The sequence below is a fragment of the Antechinus flavipes genome, chromosome 1 (assembly GCF_016432865.1).
Source record: "Antechinus flavipes isolate AdamAnt ecotype Samford, QLD, Australia chromosome 1, AdamAnt_v2, whole genome shotgun sequence".
NCBI lineage: Eukaryota > Metazoa > Chordata > Mammalia > Dasyuromorphia > Dasyuridae > Antechinus > Antechinus flavipes.
The window spans coordinates 272,483,242-272,506,946 of NC_067398.1; the positions used below are offsets into that span (position 1 = coordinate 272,483,242).

The 23,705-nt window shown below is 36.7% G+C and overlaps 1 pseudogene; it reads left to right on the forward strand.

The window, feature by feature from the left end:
• Nucleotides 1-9,664: 9,664 nt before the first annotated feature.
• On the forward strand, nt 9,665-21,031 carry LOC127545301 (E3 ubiquitin-protein ligase RNF19A-like; annotated as a pseudogene).
• Nucleotides 21,032-23,705: the final 2,674 nt, after the last annotated feature.

Consider the following 23,705-nt stretch of genomic DNA (forward strand, 5'->3'; position numbering starts at 1 on the left):
CTTGTCCACTCCTCTTCCTCTAAACTGTTTTGGTGATCTCAAATGTTCTCTCTCTTCCCAAGCCTCTTCCTAACCTCCATATCATTGTCTAGGGCACTGACATGCCTCTGGTGGCCCAGGCTCACAATCTATTTGATTTCTCTTTCTCACTCTCAGTTACTCCACATATCCAATTTGTGGCCAACATTGATACAGGCCATCATCAACAGAATTACTGCAGTAACCTTCTAGTCAATCTCTCCCCACTCTAATCTCTCTTCCACTCAGCTTTCAGAGTGATTTTCCCAAGGTTTAGGCCTGACCACATCCTAGCCCTCCACCTCCATGTAATAATTAATGGCTCCATATTATCTCCAGAATCAAATATAAAATTCTCTATTTGGCTTCTAAAACCCTTCACAATATGGTGTTTCTTACTTTTCCAGATTTATACTTTATTCCACTTTGTGTATTCTACAATCTTAAGATACTGCCCTCCCTAATGTGTTTGGGATATAGCAACAAATGTTAGGGTTCGGTCATGTGAAGAATTCACAATGGTCATTCTCTTTACCCAAAGGTAGATTTATTTATGAGAAGAGATGATAGACAAAATGAAGAGATACAATAGACACCAGAAGTGGTAAATATGAAACAGATTTGGGTGCATATATAGTTAGCAAGGAAAGCGGTTTTAACAATTAACAATGGAGGAGCAGCTAGGTGGACCAGTAGATAGAGCACAAGCCCTGAAATCAGGAGGACCTGAGTTCAAATCTGGTTTCAAACACTTAACACTTCCCAGCTGTGTGACCCTGGGCAAGTCACTTAACCCAATTGTCTCAAGGGGAAAAATAACAATTAACAATGGAATTTACAGTTAATGAGGGGAAAAGAAATAGTCTATGAGGTGGGATTATACCATTGACTGTCAGGTTACATCCATAAAGGGATTTAGCATCCTAAAAGAGTTAGTTAGCTACAAAAAGAAGAAAGACACCATGAGGCAGAAAACCATGGTGGGTTATAAATGAGTTATCTGATTCTGCATATTTAATTCATGAAATGTTTAGTATTATTCATCATTAGCCCTCTGGAATCATGGTTAGGCATTGTGATAATCAGAATTCTTAAGTCTTATACATCAATACATTTTGATAAATAGTACCTAAGTATAAAACACTTAGTGGGAGAAAACTATATTCATGTTGAAAGAGATTTCACAAAATGGTTCAAGAAAGGTAGTGGATTTGATCAAGGAAATGACACTTGAAATACATTTCCATCTTCATTGAACCTAAGGGACCTCTAAGTCTTTCAATCTGTATTGAAAACTGAACCTTTATATGTGTGTGAATATATTGTCTTACCCCATTAGAATGTGAAATTCTTGCAAATAGGGATTGTCTTCCTCTTTATCTTCAAATATATTGAAATAGTGAAAAAAAGAATTGTTCTGGAATTACAGTAATGCTGAAACTGAAATGGAATATTGTGGCACAACCTTGCACCATACCACATGTCATGAAAGATTTTAAAAAAATTATCTTAGAAGTGGATTTAAATTTTTCATTGCATGGAAATATTTGAACCTCATTAAAAATTTTATAATCAAGACTAACTTGGAAAATGAACAGTTCATCAAAGGTACATTTAATGTCGAATGTAATTGAAATATAGTTTCATGATTAAAGAATGTATCAGAATCATATCAATTCAATGTCAAAATATAAAAAGTAATTGCAGCAGAAGCATATATTGCATATTAATCATTTTTAAAGATAGAAATAGTTGTAAGACTTAAGTCAATACATTTAATTACTTAGTTTCAGTTAATATGCATACCCTAGTAACAGTAACTCTCATTTATATAACATCTTATAGTTGATAAAGCTTTTTTTCTTATCAACTTTTTGAAATAGTCAATATAAAGTGTTATTAAAATGTGTTGTAGATAAAGAAACATAGACTCCGGGTAGTTATTTGGCTAGAATCCTGGCTCTGACAATTACTGGCCATCTAATCTTAACCAAGTCTCTTTGATAAGATTATGGTAAAATTATTTTTGGATAAGATTTATTGTAGACCTTGAATGCCAAGTACTGAAGCATGCCATATGGTAAATAAGAGGGAATTATTATAAAATTTTGAGCAGGAAAGTGATGTATTGAAATCTGTCGCAGGAAAAAAGTAATCTAGTAGCAGGATAATTTGGAGGGAGGAAGACATAGAGGCAAGAAGGAGGCTATTGTAGGAATAAACTGATGAGGAATGCAGAATAAAACACATATTTTCAGTTATAATGTGACAATTTTGCTAGATTTTGCATATTTGTTACAAGGGTTGTGTTTTTTTTTTTTTTTCATTTGGGTGGAGGAATGGGAGGGAGGTAAAAAAGAAAAAAGAAAGACAAAGAAAGGGTCAATGAGGAATTTTATTTTTAAAAAATAAGGGAATAGAAGGAAGAGCAAAGAAAATTGTAGACAGGTAGGACAGTTAAAAATGAGATTAGAATTTATTACTGCTTTATATAGTAGTACTAAATATAAAGAATGATATGACGTGATATAAAAAGCAGACTAGGAAGACAATATAGACATTAATTATAATGTAAATGAAAACAAAAAAATTAAAGCAAAGATCATTATAATTATAATGAATAAGCTTGACCTTAGAGAAGAAATGAGAAAATGGCAGCTCCCTGCCTTATTTGCACATTGCATAATGTCATATTTCATTTTGAGTTGGTAAGTTTTAATGAATAGCTTCTTTCTTATTCTATATCTTAAGGGATAGTAGAAATGGTTATGTAAAAATAAAAAAATAATGTAAATTTTTTTTTAAAATATAATAATTTTAAAAATAAATAAAAAATAATAATTAAAAAAAAAGATCCTAGAAAGTTAGAGCCTACTGTGTAGACTTTATTTGTCCAAGATCTCATGGCTTGGACCTTGAACCATATCCTTGACTTGTTAGTGGCCAAATCAGACTTTGAATGAGGTCTCCTTACTCTCAGTATGGTGTTTTTTTTTCCATTGCACATTGTCAGACTCCTAAGTTCCTTCTAACGTTATGATTTATATCTGCCTATATATTTTTATCCATATTTAGGAAGAGTTTGTGGAGAAGAGTTTTATTATATTGTTTCTATCATGCTGCCATATTGGATCTACCCATCTATGCTCATATTTATATAAATGTGGTATATATAAGGGCATATATAGAGAAAGAGATAAGGAACTAACTGGAGGGAAAGTATTTTATCAATCACAGAAAATCTTGGGTGAGGGTGAGATTCACTTTTTTGTTTGTTGGTTTTTAGTTGTTGGTTGTGCAATATTTAAGTGATCCACCTTTGCTTTTTCCCTTACTATTTCTAGAAAATATACAGAGTATCCAAACTATGAAAACAATTAAGGGAATGATAGCAGCTAGTATATTTTTTTCTGGAATGTCTATTAAAATTTGAAGAGACTGATTGGTTTCAGGGCTTCCTGAATGTCCTTCATGGAGTAGGTCATTTTCTTCTTTCTGACAAATATCTGACTAGTATAATTTAATGGCTAGTTAGTTGCTTAAAGGCACAAATCTCTAGCTTTGGTTTGTTATGATAACTCACATGTATGTTGTGTAGAAAATACTTGATGAATTTTCCTGAATCAAGTTGTTGCAGATAGTATTATTCCCATTTTGCAGATGAGGAAACTGAGTATAAAAGAGTTTATAGGACTTAACCAGAGAAGGTAGAAAATAAATAACAGATTCTGGGCTGGGCTGGAATCAAGAGGTCTTTTCACTATATCATACTGATTTTTATTTTGTAATTATTAGAGCATAAGATCTGAGGGCCAGTTTTGCTTCTTTTGCAAGTTGATCTTATACTTTTTTTTTTTTTGTAGCCACAGACTAAAATCTCAACTGTGTCTTGATAAGGTACATCAAAATGACTGAGAAAAGAAAGTGGATGACTATTGCTGACATGGCTAGATTATCATTCAGGATAACATGTATCACATACTAAATCTTTGTTAATGGATGGGTCTGGAGCTTTGTCCCAGAACATAAGTCAATCGGCAAACATTTGTTAAGTGCTTACTATGTGCCAGGCTCTGTGTGGGGTATGAAAATAACAAAAGAAAAAGAAAAACACTCTTTATCCTTAGGGAATTGGTTTTGTTTTGTTGTTGTTGTTGTTTTGTTTTTTAATCAATGGAGACAATATATGCATATAAAAGTATATACTAAATAAATCTGAGGTAATTTGGGGGAGGGAGAAGGTATATAGGCATCTGGAATATAAGAAAAGGCTTCTTGTAGAAAATTTCCTGTAGAAATTTAATTTGGGGCAGCTAGGTGGTACAGTAGACAGAGCACCCTGAAGTCAGGAGGACCTAAATTCAAATCTGACCTCAGACACTTAATTCCTAGCTGTGTGACCCTGGGCAAGTCACTTAACCCCAAATGCTTGTGGGGAGGGGAGGGAAGAAAATACATTAAATTTGAGTTACACTGAATATTGAATACATTTGATAAATATATTAAAATTGAATTAATTTGAAGCAAACTAAAGGAGAGGAAGTTTATTGCAGGGAGTAAAGGGCAGAAGAGAGGCAGGGATAACATGTTTATGGTATGCACAGAGACTTAGAAGCGTTTAGGAAACACTGAGGAGGCCATTTGGCTAGAGCAAAGAGGACCTAAGTGTAATAATTCTGGAAAAGTAGCTTGAAACCAATTTGTGAAGAGATTTAAATTCAGAAGTTTGTATTTGATCTTAAAAGTAATAGGGAATAGTACTTATTAAATAGTGGAATGATAATAAAAACTCTGGTTTAGCAGTATCACTTTGACAGCTGTGTGGAAGATGGATTGGAGAAGAAAGAGATTTGACTGCAGCGACAGCAGAATATAATGCTAAGAACCAAACTTTCTCGACTACTCCTATCCCCAACCAGATTTGTTCAAGGTCACACAGGTAGAAATGGGCAAAGCCCAAGTTCTCTGACTGAAGCTCTAGTACTCCTTCCATAGAGTCACACTTTTAAGGTCCTCTCTTGCTCTGAAATTATGTGAAGTCAGTGTCTCTATTACCCATGACACTAGATAATAAGTTTTGACTCTGGGCTCTTCTTGAGAACATCATTGAGAGAAATGGTACATTGGATTGAAGATTGAGTGGCCAAATTCTATTTTTTATTAGTTAAATTTTTTCTTTGTTAGTTAAATTTCCCACATATCTTTACACCAGTATTCCCTTAGATTCCTCATCTCATCATGAAATAATAGATTTTTTAGAACCTTTTTACCCAAGAACTCATGGAACCATGGAATTATAATCTAGCAGCTGCCAAGTTGATGTTCTTTCAATAGAAGGCTTAAAAAGATTTCAACAAATTCCATTTGTTTTGTTTAGGTTCAAATCAACTTAGGGAATGTTGTGGATGCAGCTAAATTGGTTGAATATTTTCTTCAGTCAGACAAAGAAAACTGACCTAAAGTGCTGAAGTGGATTTTTCAGATGCTGAAGCAAATTAATTTAGAAACCTGTGGACCTGAGGGAAGTAGAGATTCACAAAGCAGACTACAGAAATGGGAAGTGGGAGGATACTGTTTTGATGTGGAAGGATTTTCAAGGTCTGTGCCAGCAATACATAAATTATGACATCTTGCTAAATTGGACAGGTTTTAAGCATAGGACCAATATGAAATGCTGCACATCTATTTTCCAAGAACCAGAATAGCTTCAGAGATTAATCAAACAAAAGAACAGCTATCATCAAGCAGTTATTTTTATTTTTTGCCACAGAAAAACATGAAATTGTTAGGGGATTGTCATTTACAATTCTAGAAATATGCCTCAGATAAAATCACTGATCTTTTGAACACTGAAGAGCACCTCCTATGTCTTGAATTCCATCCCTTCTCTAGTCTTTCTCCAGGTATTCTAATTATTACTTCTCTTCTTTGGGAGACATTTTTAATTTTGCTTTTTTTTCTTGCCCCTAAAATCCATTGAGTACTAAGTCTGAGTGATCTGAGTGAGATATTTTTGTCTTTTCTGAAAGTGAATGTCTTGATTCTAATGTTGAACCATCCTTATTTATTTTGGTCACAATGTGTAATGTTCTCTCTAAAATGTAATGTTGTCTGTTGAGATTTTCTTGGGGTCTTTGGAGGCAGCCTTCGTTTCAGTTCAGTAATCACCACAAGTACAACCAGGTGTTAAAGTCCAAATCCTTTATTGTTCTTTCAAAGTTTTGTCTCCTTTCCTAGGTCCCAGTTAGCTTTCTTAGAGGCCTATCTCTCTCCTTGGTTCTGAGAGCTTGAGTTCCTGCCTCCTTTTCTGCCCTCTGAATCTCTCTGAATCCAAAGGCTTGTGCTTCAGTCTTCAGCCACCACAAAGGTGGATGATGGAATGAATCTGCCTCAGCCTCCAAGAGCTTCTGGTGCGCTTGTCTTTTTTGACCCTGAAAACTTCTAGTTTATATGCTCCACACTGAGTATACACCAATTATTATATCACAAGGAAACCATTATATGTTGTAGGATTAAATCAATGCTAAACTAGATTTAACCATTGTTTCCTCAGTTTCACTTAGTACCTTGTTTCAAGTTCTGGCCCTTAACATCTCCTTGTAGGATTAAATCAATCATACTGAACCATGCTAAATTAGATAACTATTGTCTCTATCAATTCCACTGACTTAGTACCTTGTAAGAATCCTTTTCTGGCCCATAACAACAATGAATGATTTCTGAAGTAATTTTTGATATTTGAAGGATTTTATTTAAAAGTTTTCAATCAAAACTCATTGATGATATGTGATCTTCCTTCCTCCATGCATTTCTTCCATTCTTCCTTCCCTGTCCCACTGACATTGCTTTAATTACAGTAATCATGGCTGGCAAGTTTACAAGTGTCTGTTATATGCTGGATAATCCTAAGCAGTAGGGATTTGGAAAAATGCAAGATAAACCATTCTAGCCTTTCCTCCCCCAAAGCCTTAGAATAGTTCCTGCATTCAGGGAGTTCAAAGTCTAATGGAGGAAACAACATGCAAACAAATATGTACAGGTGTGTATGTGTGTATGTATATATAATTATAAAATGAAATAAACTGGGAATGATTTTAGGGGAAAAGTAACATTAAGAGGATTTGTAAAAGCTTCTTATAGATAGGATTTTCAGGGATCTGAACGAAGCCAAGAGGTGGAGATAAGGGAAAAAATCCAGGCCTGGGTGACAGCCAGTGAAAATGAATGTTGCAATGGAGTATTTTATGGGACAAACAGAAAGGAAGCCTGTGTTCTTGAATTACAAAGTGCACAGAAATCAGTAAGATAAATGTAGCCCCTAAATAGGGGAGACTTAGGACACCATCCAGGAATAGTCCAGACATGAAATAATAAAGACCCATACATTCTGGTTGTGTCATAGAAGAAGGTATATGGCATACCTTGGAGATGTTTTGGATTCTGTTCTAGACTGCCTCAGTAAAGTAAATATTACAACAAAGCAAATCATCCAATATTTTTTGGTGTTCCAATGCATATAAAATTTATGTTTATACTATATAATAGTTTATCATTTGCAATACCATTATATCTAACAAAACCCAATGTACATAATTTACTTTAAACATATATCACTAAAAATGCTAACCATCATCAGATCTTGCCTTGATGCTGGTAGCTAGTCTAACTTTTGACCTGCCTCAGTTTTTGACATGCCTTCCTCACTAAGCTCAATCATTTCTAGCTTCTGTTTGAAAGTAAGAGACATGCAACTATTCCTTTCATTTGAATATTTAGAAGTCATTGTAGTGTTAGCAACTGACTTCATTTCAATGTTGTTGTATCTCAGGAAATAAGGTCTAAGTAGAAGGAAAGAGATGGGAAATGACCCAGAGTAAAAACAAAGTATTTATTAAGTTCACATTGATTAAGTCATAATGGGTACTGTTTGTGGGATCCCCAAAACAATTATAGTAGTAATACCAAATAGTAATTATTATAGTAATATCAAAGATCGAATAATATAATAATAAAGAAGATGTCTCAGAAAATTTGAGACAGGCAAGATGTGAACACATGCTGTTGGAAAAAAAATGTGCTAATAGACTTGTTCAATGCAGAATTGTCATAAACTTTCAGTTTTAAAAAATATTTCTGCAAAGTGCAATAAAGCAAAGCATAATAAAAATATGTCTTGTAGTGAGTTCAAATGTTGGAGTTCTTGTTCTTCTCAAAACACAGCCGGTTTAGCTTAGGGCCCTCCGAATATCTCCAAATCCAAAGGTTCTGTCCGTTAGCCTCTGCCTCTGCTTTCTTCAGCCTCCAACCAACACAGAGATGGAATGAATCTCTTGTTTCCTTCTCTTGTTAGCTTTCTCGGCTAGCTTTCTGGTGAGTCTTTCAGACCAGCTTGGTCTCAGTGGGGGGCGTGCAGGAGCCCAGCCACCTACCACAGTGGTGTGAGATGAAGATGAATATGGTTGTCTACTGAACTCTCACTCGTAGCTTTATCCTTTGAAAACTCTTCGTCTGCCACCAGCCAGCCAAGTGGAATATATTCTGCCTTGCCTCGAAGAGAGGGCTTCTGGCGTAATGCTGCAAAGTGCTCTCTGTCTACACCAGAGTCGCTCCTCTCCAGTCCAGCTGAACTCTCCTCTGCGACCAGCCAGCCAAGTGGAAAAAATGTATTCTGGAATAGCTCTCTCGCCTTATATGTGAATCTTTTGAGAGAATGGAATTATGGGTTTTCTCCCATAGTGCTCTCTGGCCCAAAGAGCTTTAAGGGAGGTGTGAACTCCCTTGAAGTTAGAAAGTTTACTTTGTGAAGCTGGCATACTTGTGAACTCCAATGAGTAAAGGTTTGAACACAAGCTTTGTATTAATTAGTTCTACTTAGTACCTTGTTTCACGTTCTGCCCAAAACATCTTCTTGTAAGATTAGATCAACTCTAATTAGTTAGCAGTTTGTAAAGATTCCAACATCTCTCCCTTTCTTTTGTTTTTGGAACATAGGATGGTCATGACCTCCCTGATTTCTCAAGGAGGTGCGAACCCCCAAAAAAGGTGATCACGCCTTTCCTGACACCTCAGGAAGGGAGATGAAAACACCAAAGGAAATAGGAAGTCAAATCAGATTAACGGGTTTCTGAAGGGGTATACATAAATCCATCAATATGGGCCAGAACTTTGTAACAGATATACATGGTATACATAAATCCATCAATATGGGAGGCATTATACACAATTTACATAAGCACATAGCAATATAACACAGGCTAGTAGTAATGTAACAACATGAATCAACCTGAAAATTTACACATGTCCATAAGTCCTAGAAATAGTCCATAAGGGATCCATTGTCCATTAGTTCATGTGCCAGGAATCCAATAGTTCCTGTAAGCCCTGAAGTACTGCAAAAGTCTCATCAACAATTTTTCATCTTAAGGAATCCAATGATTCTCGCTGGTTTTTCAAGAACTAAAACAGTTTCATCTTGTGTTAGGAAATCCAATGATTCCTGAAGATTTTAAAAGTCTTTTTAACAGTCTCCTTGTCGGCTATGCTCTTTCAATGGTGAGCACAATCAGCAACAGAACCACCCGATATTTCTTGGGTCTTCTCTTTTGTTTCAAGGGTCTGCTCCATCTCTCTGCTATGGACAAGGCGAATGCGGCTTGTAGGCACCCATATGATTCCTTCTCCACATGTAGAGATGCAAGCAAATACTCTCCCCCAAGCAGTTAGCCTATCTGGTCCCTTCCATTCACCACTTTCTGGGTCTCTCCACATCACCTGGTGATTATCTAAAGATAGTGGAGCTGCTCGCACTGGACACTGCTCTTCTCGTGGGTTATAAAACCTGTCTGCTGGAGCCAGTGCATCTTTATCAAAGATTAAAAAATTAATGGTATAGAGAACTAAATTTAGAAGTTCTCTAGGGTTACCCGTGGCTCCCCCTTTCTTTTGTTTTTGGAGGAGTGTCTTAATGTCCCTGTTTCTTCTTTCTACTATTGCTTGACCACGTGGCCGGGCACTTGGCGCCAGAAGCGAGAGCCCCTCGGGGCTCGCCCCCCGCCTCACCGGGTCAGTGAAAAAACGATCAGAGTAGTGGTATTTCATCTACTCCTGAACCATCTCTAACTATTAAAATAATAGTTCCTGATCTGGGTCTTAAAAAGAAATTGTCCTTTTCCCACTTTCTCCCACCAAGCTTTTCTTGATTCTCTACAGTTGGAAACAAGAATAATATCACTCTCTTCTTCTTCTGGATTTCCATAACACTTTAAAAAAAAAAAAATTGATCTCTTGGGGTGCAGTGGATAGAGCACTGGCCCTGAAGTCAGGAGGACCTGAGTTTAAATCTGGCCTCAGACACTTAATACTTTCTAGCTGTGTGACCCTGGACAAGTCACTTAACCCCAATTGCCTCAGGGGAAAAATTGATCGCTTGTTTTCATGTCACTCTTTGTCTACTATCCCTTCCCTCTCACCTCTCCACTGAGTCATCACTAGCCAAAAAAGAAAAGAGAAAGAAAGAAGAAAACAATCAAAAAAAAATCTGCAAGTGATTCAGTAAGTTTAATCAACATATTATTAAGGTCTGATAGCATGCATCCATAGTCCTTTCTCTTATGCAAAGGTGACAGGGATATATATTTCATTTCTTTTTTGCACTAATCTTGAGCATTATAATTAGCATTCCATTTCTTTTTTCTTTCTATGTTGTAATTATTATATAATATTATTTTTCTGATTCTGCTGATTTATGTCAGTCTTATAAATCTTTCCATACTTCTCTGAATTTTTCAAATTCCTCATTTCTCATGGAAATTGATATTCTGTTACACTCATGTAACTTAGATATTTCCCATTTAATGAACATCTACTTTGTTTCCAACTCCTTGCATCCACAAAGAGTGAATATTTTGGGATGTAGAGGGACTTTTTTCTGGCTCTGACTTCCTTTGGGCAAAAAACCTTTAAAAGTTGATTTGTGTTTTGATGCTTCCAAACACATCCAAACAAGTACCATAGACAATGTATAAAAGTCAAAATCATTTAAGCAAAACTACCTAACAATGTAATTACAAATCATAACAACATGTGACCTTCTATTTGTGTATTGTTAATTGATAAAAGAAAGGAAGTAGTGGTATTTTAACTTTGATGTATGATACAATCATTATCTGTTAATTCTGTTGACCAAAGTTTTGCTGCGTCTTACCCAAAGCTCTTTTCTGCACTACTGAAATGGCACGTATCATGTGCTACATTGTTTTGTAATTATTTGTATACAGTCATACCTTGGACTAGTGGTAGTCAAGGCAGCATAATAAAATCTGAAGTTAGGAGAGATCTTAGTCATCCTAGCCTTCATTTTAGAATAGAGGAAATTAAAGTCTCCTAAACTAAAGATTACCTAGAAAGTAATAAAGAGAGCAGTTGATTTGAACACAGATCCTATGATTCCAAAAAACCTTAACAAAAACGCATTGAGTTTTTTCCCCCACAAAATTTTTCATTATCTGATTCTTAACTCGCCTCCTTTTGAGGAATTGAATCAGTGATTTTTATTTTTTATTTTTTAATAATAGCTTTTTATTTTCAAAATAAATGCAAAAATAGTTTTTAACATTCACCCTTGTAAAACCTTGTGTTCCAAATTTTACTCCCTCCTTTCCTTCCAGTCCCCTCCCCTAGACAGCAAGTAATCCAATATATGTTAAACATGTGCAATATATATGTAGTTCCACAATTATCATGCTGCAGAAGAAAAGTCAGATAAAAAAGGGGGAAAATGAGGGGGAAAAGCAAGCAAACAACAACAGAAAGATGAAAATACTATGTTGTGATCAACATTCAGTCCCGACAGTCCTCTTTCTGGATGCAGATGATTCTGTCTATCTATTTTTTATTTATCTGTCTATTTAGTTTATTGGAATTGGCCTGAATCACCTTATTGTTGAAAAGAGTCAAGTTCATCACAGTTGATCATCACATAACCTTATTGTTGCTGTATACAGTGTTTTCTTGATTCCACTCACTTCACTCATTCCACTCATTAATTGATGTCTCTCCAGACCTTTCTGAAATCTTCCTGCTGATCATTTCTTATAGAACAATAATGAATCAGTCACTAAAAAAAAAAAAAAAAAAAAAAAAAAAAAAACTGTTTCAAATATTTTCCCTTACTAGCTTTGTTGTTGACAAAAAACTTACAATGAATGCCCTGACTCCCAAGGACCTCTAAAGAAAGTTTGTAGGACGTGAAGGATTCATGCTTCCACTGGAATTATTAGAGAGAAGAGTAAGCTAAGCCTCTTGGGAATCCTTTGGTCTAGAAATAGAAACCGATAGGCAGAAACTGTCTTTTAGGTCACTATAGGAACAAACTTCTAGAACTACAAGGTCTCCCTGAAGTCTACCAGATTAGGAAACATTGACAGATGAGGAAACTGAAACCCAAGAAGATTAAAATAATTTGTCCAAAGTCACACATATAGTAAGCATCAGAGATGGGATTTGAATCCATATCCTCTGGTTCTAAAGTCAGCCCCTTTTCTACTGTACCATGCTGCTTTCTCACAGTGCTCTTTTCTGGAATCTTAGACTTTATTATACTTGGTTCTCTCCTTCCATTCTATTCCCTGCTCTCATTCTCTGTCTTCAACATTCATATTCATAACCCAAATTTGTATACTTTGTCCTTATGGTTTCTTATCTTGTTACATTTTTTTTTTCATTTATGTATTTAAATTCCAAAGATTTATTTATTTATTTAAAACTTAAAAAAAAAAAAAAAAGAAAAGGAAAAGGAAAAAAAGACATTGCCATATGCACAGCAGAACATGAGAGTGGATTCAAAATATGAGACAATAACTTTCCATTTCAAGAAAGCCTATTGTGACAAATATCTTTTCTATTCCTTATAGGTTTTCTTTTGTTTTCTGCTGTGCACTTTTTATTTTCCCCTTTTTCCTTTCCCCAACTTCCCCCAAGAAGGCTCAATTAAGTTCAGATATATTTATATTTACATATATACAATACACATATATACATACATCTGCATTGATATCTATAATCATATATATATATACATACATGTTTATCTCATATTCATATATATTTATATATAAATATGCAAGGCTGTACTATACTTGTTCTGTTTCTTTAAGGAAGATAACATCTAAGTCTCTTCATATTTTTCTAAATTCACAACTCATTTCCTATAGCACAATAATATTCCAACCTTGTTATATTAAAGTCATTTTATAAAGCAAAGATTAATATGGTGATGAATAGTATAGTTCTCTTATTTTTTTATTGAGTCTATTTTAGCTTTAAATTTGTCTAAGGTCAATGATTACTACCCCTCTTTCCTTCTTTTTTATTTATTTTTTGGCTGAGGTAATTGGGGTAATTGCCCAGGGTCACACAGCTAGAAAGTATTGAGTGTCTGAGATCACATTTGAACTCAGGTCCTCGTGACTTCAGGCTAGTGCTCTATCTACTGCCCCACCTAGCTCCCTCCTCCCCCCCCCCCCCGCCTTTTTTTCCTAATAAATTCTACTCTTGATCATTACTATTATCTTTGTGAGTACTTCTTATTTCCTAACCTTCCTCTGCTGTACTTCTACCAGCTATTTCGCCTTGCTATTATTTAACCTACTCTCCTGTATTGCTAAAGGACAATGTACTGCAGCAAGGAACTCGGTTTAATTTAGATTGCCTTGAATAAAGACACGTCAATTAAGAAACAAAGTTTATTTTGATAAAGGAAGAAAGGAAGGAAAGAAGGAAGGAAAATATGTAGGAGAAAAAGAGAAGAATGGAGGAGAGGAGGCAGAGAGGGAAAAGGGAAAGGAAAGGGGAAAGGAAAGAGGGAGAGAAGGAGGAAGAAAAGAAGGAAGGAAGGAAAAAGAGAAAGAGATATAGAAAAGACATCCCCAATTGGGAAAAACAGCTACACCTGGATCACATAGCTCAGGAGATCTAGTTCAGCCTCCAGAGTCCTGACTGGAAAAGTCCTAGGCAATGGGACTTACCCTGGTGAGACTCAGGAGAATAAAAAGCAGAGTCCCAACTTTTCTATAGTTTTAAAAGAAATCTATTTTTTCAAGTTTCTAATTAATTATTTTTTTTTCAATTAGTAACTTCCCTTTATTTTTTATTAAAGCGTTTTATTTACAAAACATATTCATGGGTAATTTTTCAACAGTGACCTTTGCAAAGACTTCTGCTCCAAATTATCCCCTCCTTCCCCCCACTCCCTACCCTAGATGGCAGGTAGTCCAATACAAGTTAAATATGTTAAAATATGTGTTAAATCATACACACACACACACACACACACACACACACACACACACATTTATAGTTATCTTGCTGGACAAGAAAAATCAGATCAAGAAGAAAAAAAAAACTGGGAAAGAAAAGAAAATGCAAGCAAACAACAACAGAAAGAGTGAGAATGCTATATTGTGGTCCACACTCACCTCCCATGGTCCTCTAAAATAGATCTATTTTTACTCAAGTTAAGTTAAGTCAGCATATATCTGACAAACATATCCTGGTTATTCAGAATAATTTACAAGTGGGCCAGACCTTAAGAAAACATCTACTAAGGTCATGTTGTCCAACTCTGGGGATGCAAATACTATTTTCTCATAACAACAAGGGAGTCATGCATTGAACATGATTCTACAATATTGAGCCTGTAATAAGGCATGTTACAGATTGAGATGGAAAAGCTTTGTATTAATTATTTTCTTTCATCTTCACCTCCAAGAATCCCTTCCTTATTCTCTCCTTTACTCTTTCTCTTCCTTTTTATCCCATTTCTATTAATCTGTGTCCTGTACCTTCTATACCCTAATTATCCTAGTCCTTCCTCCTATTTTTTCTTTATAAATTTAGAAACTTTTATGCCTTTCCAGATATAAATGCGTTGCTCTCTTTTAAAACCATTTCCAATGAGAGTCAGGATTTTGTCTTACGTTTGGATGCCAAAATATGGAGTTTTTCTTCTTTAAAATATAATGGTTCTCTCTGGGAGCAGGTTTCTTGGGGAGGTTTTCTTGAGGCAGCCTTAGTTTCAATTTCAAGTAAATAATCACCCCAAATGCAGCCAGCTGATAAAATGCAAATTGTTTTGCAAGGGTCAATGCTGAAAAATTACCCATGCAAGTATCTTGCAAATAAAAAGTTATAATAAAAAAAATTTTTTTTAAATCATAATGATCTTCTTCTTCGGGATTCCCCACCTTTAATTCTAAATGGAAATACAGAAGTACCCTCATTATTAGTGAAGATGCCAGGACCTAAGATGTTGTAAGATATTTACAAGAATTTTTCAGAGAAGCAGAAGCACTTGATGAGACTGAGCAATACTTTAGTCCTCAGTTTGAAAGTAGGTGATTCTGCTGGGGAAGAACAATGATGGAGAATTCTCAACAGCAGTGCCCTGCAGTGACATGCTTCCCAAATATCATATGAAGTTATCAATGTATCTGACATATAAAACTGGTGGCAAAAGAAAATACTTCAGAGTGGTTAGAGATTTGGTCTCAGTTAGGAAGAGCTGGATTCAAGGACAGTCTCTAACATATTACATAATTCTGGGAAGCCAATGAATCTCTAAATGCTCCCAGACTACTTTCTAAGATTAAAAATACAGAGTTAGTGCTGATCTACATTGATAGAAGGAATTTTATTTCTAGAAATTTCCTTCTTCAGTCTAGATTTAAAAAAAAAAAAACTCAAACCTCAGGACCGCAACACGCACCACCTTAGTTAGCAGTGGTCAATGAAGAATGATTAGAATTAATAAAATAATAAAGATGTGAGAAAGAATTAGAAGAGATCCCTTGTGAATGTTTCAATTTATAGTGAAATTATAGAAATAATTCCTTGCTAAGGACTAGTTGTAAGATATATTGCCAATCTTTTGAGGAAATTAAAATGCAAGGATATTAATAATATCAAAGAAAAGGCAATTTATATATATGTACAAAAATATAGTAGTTTGTGATGACCATGTTAGCACCCTGAATACTTTAAAATCAGCTAGAGAGGATAAGTGAAAGTCCTTGATTTTTATTCTTTATCGAAGGGAGAGGAGAGCTCGCAGACACAGGAATCTCTTCTTTCTTCTCCTGCTCCTAGCCACCTTGCTCATCCTCTCCACTCTAAATCCTGCCTCAATCTCTCCATACGCCAAACAGATCAAACCTGCACAGAGTAGTGGGCAAGGCCATTCTTTCTCCAAGCATATGCTAATATTGTCCAATTGGTAATTAGCCTTAAGTGCTCGATTCAGTGCATCAACTCAGTTTCAGACCATTACATCTCCCGCCTTCTTTTGTTTTCAGAACACTGGTGGTCATGCCATCCCTGACCTCTCAGGGAGGTGACAGCCCCCAAAGGGAGGTGATCATGCCCTTCCCAACATCTCAGGAAGGGAGGTGAAAAACACCAAAGGTAAGTGAGGATTGCTAGCAAGTTTCTGGGCTGAAGGGTCTTATTAGAAACAGGTAGGCACAAACCCATCAGCATGGGAGGTATTACACAAGCATATAGCAATAATGCACAGACTATTAGTGATGATTCTCCTCATAGTCAGTGCAGATTTGATATGGTATAAAACATGAATTATACATGCAAGTAGTGATATAACAAAGAATATGAATCAACATGGTATTGTAAAAGATTTCCACAAATCCTAGAAGGAGAGTATGTAAATAACAGTCATATATACACCTTCTTCAGCAGCCAAGAGATAGTCCAAAACCAATCTATTATCCATTGCTTCACGTGTCAGGGAATCCAATGGTCCCCACAAGTTTTTTGAAGTCCTGCCACAGTCTTTTTATGTGTTAGGGAATCCAATGATTCCAGCAGATTTTGAAGTCCTGCAACAATCTTATCATTTTTCAGAAAATGGTTTTCCAGTCCTACAACAGTGTTATCATGTCTCAGAGAATCCAATGATTCCTGAGGGTTTTGAAGTCCAACAATTTTTGATGTTCATGATTCAAATGCCATAACCCAATGTTTCTTGGGTTTTCTCCTTCATTTCAAGGGTCTGCTCCATCTTTCTCCAATGGACTCGTCTGTGAGTTTGCCTTCTGTTAAAAAGGCACCCCAAAAAAGGTCCTTTAGGTCATTTATATTTAGGAAGAAAAAGGCAGGGTGGATGGAATTGCAAGTATTGAAAGTATACATTCTGAAATATGTACTGATGAGAACACAGTTTTCTCTACATATACCTCTAATGACAATGGAACAATTATCAACAGCAAACAAAATGGAGAGTTTATGGAATGTCCTTTATGCCTTTTGCGGCATTCTAAAGAAAGATTTCCTGATATAATGACCTATCATCATAGATCTTGTGTGGATTGCCTACGACAATATTTGAGAATTGAAATCTCTGAAAGTAGAGTTAATATCAGATGCCCAGCATGCACAGAACAATTTAATCCCCATGATATTCGCTTGATATTAAGTTATCATATCTTGATGGAAAAATATGAAGAATTTATGCTTAGAAGGTGGCTTGTTGCAGACCTTGACTGTAGGTAGTGCCCAGCTCTGGACTGTGGATATGCTGTGATAGCATTTGGCTGTGCTAGCTGTCCAAAATTAACTTGTGGATGTGAAGGCTGTGGAACAGAGTTCTGCTACCATTGTAAGCAAATATGGCACCCAAATAAGACCTGTGATGCTGCCCGACAGGAGCGTGCCCAGAGCCTCCATCTGAGAACAATACGTTCTTCTTCTATTACTTATAGCCAATAGTCTGGGGCAGCAGCTGATGATATAAAACCATGTCCACGGTGTGCTGCTTACATAATAAAGATGAATGATGGAAGTTGCAATCACATGACATGTGCTGTCTGTGGTTGTGAGTTTTGTTGGTTGTGTATGAAAGAGAGCTCAGATTTACATTATTTAAGCCCATCAGGATGTACTTTTGGGGGAAAGAAGCCTTGGAGCTGAAAGAAGAAAATACAGCTGGGAACACTTGTTGGTGCTCCTGTAGAAATTGCTTTAATAGCTGGCATTGCTATTCCTGCAATGATTATTGGAATCCCTGTCTATGTTGGACGTAAGATTCATAATCGATATGAAGGCAAGGATATTTCGAAACACAAATGGAATTTGGCCATAGCAGGTGGTGTAACATTGTCTGTAATAGTATCTCCAGTAATAGCTGCAGTAACTGTAGGCATTGGTGTTCCTACTATGTTGATTCCTTCTCCACCTGTAGAGATACACTCAAACCCTCTCCCCCAAGCAGTTAGCCTATCTGGTCCCTTCCATTCACCACTTTCTGGGTCTCTCCACATCACCTGGCGATTATCTAAAGATAGTGGAGCTGCTCACACTGGACACTGCCCTTCCAGTGGGTTATAAAACCTGTCTGCCAGAGCTAGTGCATCTTTGTCAAAAAATCAAGAAGCTAATAGTATAAAGAGTTAGATTTAGAAGTTCTCTAGGGTTACCTGTGGCTCACCCTTTGTTTTGTTTTTGGAGGAGTGTCTTGATGTCACTGTTTCTCCTCTCTACTATTGCCTGTCCTTGAGGATTAAAAGGTATGCCAGTGGTGTATAAAATCTGATATTAATGCACAAAAGTGTGCAAAATGTTTAGAAGTATATGCACATCAATTATCTGTTTTTATGACTTGTGGCACACCCATAATTGCAAATGCTTGTGTGAGGAATTTAGTGACCACTCGGTCTGTCTCTTTTGCTGCTGGTATTGCAAAAGTGAATCCTGAAAAGGTGTCTACCACAAAGTGGATGAAAAATAAGCGACCAAAAGATTTATAATGGGCCACATCCATTTGCCCAATTTCATTGGGTCTCAAACCACAAGGGTTCTTCTCTGGAGGTGGTGTAGGAGCATGGAAAGGAAGGCAAGCTATACAGGCTTTTACTATGCTCCTAGTTTCCTCTCTTGTTATTCTAAATTGTAAATGTAAAGCTTGAGTAGCCTGATGATATTTAGAATGAGATTCCTGAGCTTCTTGAAATAAAGGAGTATTGGCCAACATGGTTAGAAGGCTATCTGCCTTTGAATTACCATCAAAAATAGGACCTGGAAGTCCACCATGAGAGTAAGATATAAATCTTACCTGGATGTTTTCTCACTTGCTCTTGAAGTTTCTTAAAGAACTGATATATATTAGAGGCTACAAATTTTATTTGGGCTGTGGCAATTCTTTGTACCACACCTACTGAATAGGCTAAACCAGATATTATATTTATATCTCCTGGATAATAAGTAAGAGCTAGAATTATTGCATACAATTCATTCTGCTGAGTGGACTGAAAAGGAGTTCTGACCACTCTCTTTATAGTTAAGTCATGAGAGTATACAGCACAAATATTATGTTGGATGAGTCTGTAAAGATAGTTGGTCCTTTAAGAGGAACTTCAGAAACTTTTTCTTCAAGAATCCATAGCCAATTATGTAAAAGTCTGGTTATCTTTAATGGAGACCCATGTGTAAAATTTGGAGCCATGGCTAATAAAATTTGCCACTCTGGGATGGTCTCACAGCACACATTAATTTGTGTATTGGTGTAAAAGTTGTATATCTTGTCAGGTCTTGTCCCAGATAATTGTACTGCTCGCTTAATGGCCTTTAATAAAATTCTAGCCACAAGCACTGGGTAAGGAGTAAGGCTTTATTCTGGTTGTACTGAGAGGTTCACCCACTCTATCACACTGTCTCCTTGATGAAGGACTGCTATGGGTGCCTCTTGTGTAGCAAAAACTGATATTTCCAAGGGTTTTTGAGTGACTCTTTCAACTACATTGGATAAAGCCAGGTCAACTTTTCTCAAAGAATTTTGAGCTTCTTTTGTAAGCTGGTGTGATGAGTTTAAAGCACTGTCTCCCCTTAAAATGTCATATAATGGTTGCAATTGATAGGTAGTCAAGCCTAACAATGGATGCATCCATTGGATATCTCCTATCAATTTCTGAAAGTCATTTAAGGTGTTTAGCTTCTCTGTTTTTAAGGCCAGTTTTTGTACTGTAAACACTTTAGGATATACTTCATATCCTAAATATTGAAAAGGAGCATGTCTGAATTTTTTCTTCAGCTATGTACAATTTGTAGTTGCTTAGTGTTTTTATGGTCTTTTGTAGACATGCTTCTAACATTTGTTCCTCAGGGGCACATCCCAATATATCATCCATGTAATGTAATAACATTGCTTTTGGAAATGCTTTTCTTACTGATGTAAGAGCAGCCGCAACATACATTTGACACATAGTAGGGCTGTTTTTCATTCTCTGTGGCAAAACTGTCCATTCATATCTTTTACAGGGCTCAGCTAAGTTAACACTGGGCTCTGAAAAGGCAAATCTTTTCATATCCTCCTTATCTAGAGGATAGAATAGAAACAATCCTTAATGTCTATAATCCAAAGAGGCCATTCTCTAGGCAATTGAGTAGGAAATGAAAGTTCCAGGCTGAAGAGTTCCCATAGTTTCCATCTGTTCATTTACCTTTCTTAAATCAGTCAACATCCTCCATTTTCCAGATTTCTTTTTTACAACAAATACTGGGGAATTCCAAGAACTTAGAGAAGGTTGTAAGTGTCCTTGGTCAAGTTGCTCCTGTACTATATCTAATAAGGCCTGAATTTTATCACTAGCTAAGGGCCACTGTTCTATCCACATTGGTGTATCAGTTTTCCATTGGATAGGAACAGGTGAAAGTATTGGCAGGCCTTCAACAGCAGCCCTGCCTAAAAAACCGAGGTACTCATTTTTAACTCTAATTGTTGTAAAATGTCTCTTCCCCACAGACTGATGGGGATTTTTTTCAACTATAAAAGGAGTAAAAACTCCTGTTTCACCTTCAAAAGTCCATCTCAAAGGGGTAGCACTAATTTCAGCTGCTATTGATCCTCCTACACCAGACATGTGTCTGCCTTAGTCTTTGGCCAGTGACGGGTCCAGTTGGCACTTCTAATGACTGTACGATGTGCATCAGTGTCTACCAATCCGTCTAATGGTATACCATTTATATAGATAGTGAGCATAGGTTGGTCAGCTGTCACAGTTGCTGTCCAGTATATTCTTGGATTTTGTTGCTTGGAATCAGATTCTGGGCAACTGTCACCAGACTGCTTATTAGGAGTCTGTATCAGTGAACCTGATGCTACTACTTCTCCTGGGTGATAAGTCACACATTGTCTACCTGTATTAGTGACTGGAATATTATCTACACATTCCCCAGTTTCCCACATCAGTGTGTGGATGGACACTGTTTTGTAAGTATTCTCAGGAGGCAAAATGGTCAAGCCTACTGTGCCTGGAGGCAAGGGATCCATAAGCTGGAGAGGAACAGATTTCACCTCTCCAGGGGGTATCTCAGTTGTCCCAGCTGCATACAGCTCTATTCTCCCCAACTGTAATCCCTTTCTCCCATCAGATTGTTTCTTGGCTGATTGATTGTCTAATCCCTTGCTCCCATCAGATGGCTTCCTGGCTAATTGGTCATGTCTGGGTACTGGACTTCTAGATACTCTCTGGGTGTAGCATCGGCTACCATCATGCCCCAAGTGTTTTTTGCCTGGGGCCCTTGAGCTGCGACCCTCATCCCGTTTCCCCCAATCAGTCTACATTCTGAGGCCCAATGGAAGCCTCTGTTGCATTTTGGACATGGGGTATTGGGTCTTTTTCTCCTACCCTGTTTTCTCATTCTGTCTCTATGCCAAATTGAGCTTTCAGATGCCCTGCTTTACCACATTGAAAGCATTGAAGAGTCTTTCTGGAAGTTCCTTGTCAGAAGGGATCCCCATGTTGGGATCTTGGGAAGTCTGCATCATAGCCTGGCTATAAAAGGCATTTGTGCCCACTGTGGCACAGCGTGTCTTATGATCTCATCTAAAGGAGCATGCTTGCATAGTCCTAGTATAATTCTTCTACAAACCTCATTAGAACTTTCTTTAGCAAGTTGCCTTATCAAAATGTCTGTTATTATATTTTCATCATTAGTTCATATGATAGCTGTCTGCAAACATCACACAAAATCAGCAAAGGGTTCATTTGGCCCTTGTGTTATTTTTGTGAAGGCTTCACCCTTGTTTTTATTATGAAGGGAAGCCCATGCTTTGACAGCAGCAGCAGCAATTTGCTCATATGCTGCTATGGAATAATAAATCTATATATAAGAACCTACACCTGTTAGTTGGTCACAGGTGATTGAAGTATTAACTCCACTTTGACTATTTTGTGGGACTTGTATCCTACAGAGATCATTATATTCAGAAAGCCACAACAAGTTTTGTCCAGGTTCTAAGCATACCCTTGTTATAGATTTCTAGTCACTAGGGGTTAAGATTTCATAAGCCAAATTCTGTAATAAGATCTTAACATAAGCTGATGTAGCCCCATAAAGAGTGCAAGCCTTTTTCAAGTCTTTGAGGATTTCTATATCAAAAGGAGCTGATCTTCTACTTTCTTGACCTGAAGAGTTAAACCAGTGGTTCTCAAACTTTTGTTTTCACTATCTTTATACTATTTTAAAAACTATTGAGGATCTGTCTGAAGAATTTTTGTTTATGTGGGTTATATTGATAGATATTTACCATATTAGAAAAAAATTAATTTGAATTTGCAGACTTTCTGAAAGGGTTTCAGAGACCACCCTGTTCTTTAAACTGTTCTTTGTCTTTATTCTCGTTTTCCTTACACTTCCTCATCTGGCTGTTCTGAAAACATTTCTTTTTTTTATAACTTGCAGGATTCTTTAAGGCCAATTGTATTATGGTTTATATGTATTATGTCAATGGAAATTGACTCAGAACCATTATCATTATAATATTCACCCAGTTGATCTCCTACAAGTTTCCAAATGTCTAAACATATCTCTTCTTCATTGAAGAACCAAGGGGATGTATGTTCTAATGTATCCAGGAATCCATCAATCTGCTCCCAAGTCATAAATAAGCCCTGCCTCTTTATTAGTTTGAGTATGCTTCCTGCAGATTTCCTTTGAGGTGGGGTTGGGGGTAGGGGTGGGGCTGGGGTTGGGGAAGAATCTTTTCCCAATATCTGCCCCATTTCAGCTAGAAAAGGTTTCTAGTTTATCCCTTAACAAAGTAAGTTCCCTATTTGTCTATTAAAATACTCACCCTATTTTCTGGTCACTTGGGACTTCTTCAATGAAAGTGGGGGTCCTTGGTCCCACGTTTGGGCACTAAATGTGATGATCGTTTTAGCACCCTGGACACTTTAAAATCAGCCAGAGTCAGAATAAGCGAAAGTCCTTGATTTTTATTATTTATCAAAGGGAGAGGAGAGCTCGTGGACACAGGAATCTCCTCTTCTCCTGCTCCTAGCCACCTTACTCGTCCTCTCCATCCTCTAAATCCTGCCTCAATCTCCCTATATGCCAAACAGATCAAACCTGCATGAGTAGTGGGCAGGGCCATTCTTTCTCCAAGCATATGCTAATAGAGTAGTGGCCAATTGGTAATTAGCCTTAAGTGCTGGGACTCAGTGCATCAACTCAGTTTCAGCCCATTACAGTAGTTCTTTTTGTGTGGCAAAGAATTGGAAATTAAGAGGATACCCATCAACTAGGGAAAGACTGAACAAATGGTAGTATATGATTATAATGGTATACTACTGTGCCATAAGAAATGATGAATAGTATGGTTTCAGAAAAACCTGGGAAGA